This window comes from Cebus imitator, unplaced genomic scaffold (assembly GCF_001604975.1).
Source record: "Cebus imitator isolate Cc_AM_T3 unplaced genomic scaffold, Cebus_imitator-1.0 Scaffold90, whole genome shotgun sequence".
NCBI lineage: Eukaryota > Metazoa > Chordata > Mammalia > Primates > Cebidae > Cebus > Cebus imitator.
In genome coordinates, this window is record NW_016107405.1 from 3,709,622 (window position 1) to 3,711,440 (window position 1,819).

A 1,819-nucleotide genomic window follows, 5' to 3' on the forward strand; every position below is an offset into this window, starting at 1 on the left:
TATCAGAAAACTTGAAAGCCTGTTAACCCTTCTCTTCCTCTATCTTCACCCTCTGATGCTCTTTAGATTTTTCCCATCAGCATTTAAACACATTCAGTATTTTCCACTATAATCAAAAGCCCTCCTCCAACACATTTATCTCCTCTCTTCTAATTTTTCTCTCTTCTCCCAAATCATGGCAAAATTTTACAAAATTGGTTACACATTCTTTCTCTGTTGTTCTTACCTCCCACTCACTACCAAGCTCTGTTTAACTTGATATACATTATTTTTTAGTATTTGTACAATGACCTCTGTGGTAGGTTGAATACCTCCTTTCCAAATGCCAATATTCTAATTCTGAGATTCTGTTAATATGTTACCTTAAATGGCAAGAGGGACTTTGCAAATATGATTAAATTTAATGATCTTAAGATTGGGAGGGTAGCCTGGATTATGCGTGGGCCAAACGATGTAATCGTATGCGGCCTTAAAATAGGGGGGCAGAGGGCAAAGCTGCTACAGGAGAGTGGCAGGAGATATGACATAAGAAATAGCTTGGGACTGGGTGCCGTGGCTTACAGTAACCTCAGCACTTTGGGAGGCCAAGAGGGGGAGTATCATTGAGCCCAGGAGTTCAAGCCAAGCCTGGACAACATAATGAAACCTCATCTCTGCTATTAAAAAAAAAAAAAAAAAAAAAAATCATATAAAAAATAAAATAAAAAAAAAAAAAAAAAAAGCCAGGCTAAAGCGCACTAGTTTTCTCAGCTACTTGGAGGGCTGAGGTAGAAGGATTGCTTGAGCCCAGGAAGTTGAAGCTGCAGTGAGCCATGATCGGTCCACTTCATTTCAGCCTGAGACCTGGTCTCAGAGCAAAAAAAGAGGTTGCAGGTTGTAGTGATTTGAGGAAGGTCAGGAGCTGAAAATTTCAGACAGTCTTTTGAAGCTAGAAAAGGCAAATAAATGAAAAAATGGCAGGTGTGATAAAATCTCAGCATTTACCACTATGGAATTCACCATGTATTTCAAAACCACTTGTACCCCAAAAGGTATTAAAATAAAATATGTATTTTTTAAAGCCAGTACAGGCAACGAAACAGATTCTCCCCTAGAGACTTCAGAAAGAATCAGCCCTGCTAATAACACCTTACGTCAATCCAGTAAAGCTAATTCCAGACTTCTGATCTCCAGAGCTGGAAAAGAATAAATTTGTGTTGTTTTAAGCCAAATATGTGCTAATTTATTACAGCAGCAATAGGAAGACAATACAGCCCCATGCAATAAGTCAAATGGAGGACATTTCCTAGTCTTCCTCTTACTTTTTAGTAGCAGCCTCTCAGCTCTGTAACACCAGAGGTTTTTTGTTTGTTTATTTGTTTTTTTTAGATCTTTGGCTGATTCTTCTCAGATCCCTTTGCTTACTCCTTCCTTTCTACCAAAATAGTAAATGTTAGTGTTTCTTGAGACTCAAGTCTATTTTTTTTTTCTCTTTCTAAGTCTTTTATCTCCTCAGGAAAACAGCACCATTGAATGCTTTGGCAACCTGTAGAGAACTTCAGTCTTTCGTCAACAGTAGTAAGAACTCTTCTTGTTTTCACAGTCCCATGAGCCCTCTTTAAAATGGCCTAAAGACTCGGTCTAAAACCAAATCATTGCTCACTATCTAAGCAATCATATCTACTCTGAAATCTCTTGAAAGCCAAATCCCAAGCTCATCTGCTTGGTTACAAGTAGATACACCTGCTTATTTTAGTTCCCTACTTAATTATCACACAGACATCTCAAATTTAATGTATTTACAACTGAACAAATTCCTTTCCTTCCTTCAAGCTCACTG

At 38.0% G+C, this 1,819-nt stretch overlaps 1 non-coding gene across 1 annotated transcript; it reads right to left on the reverse strand.

Annotated features, from left to right (window-relative positions):
* Positions 1-1,479: 1,479 nt before the first annotated feature.
* LOC119472229 lies at positions 1,480-1,609 on the reverse strand. The gene has a single exon (XR_005201347.1). It is a non-coding gene; the product is annotated as a small nucleolar RNA SNORA25 (small nucleolar RNA).
* Positions 1,610-1,819: the final 210 nt, after the last annotated feature.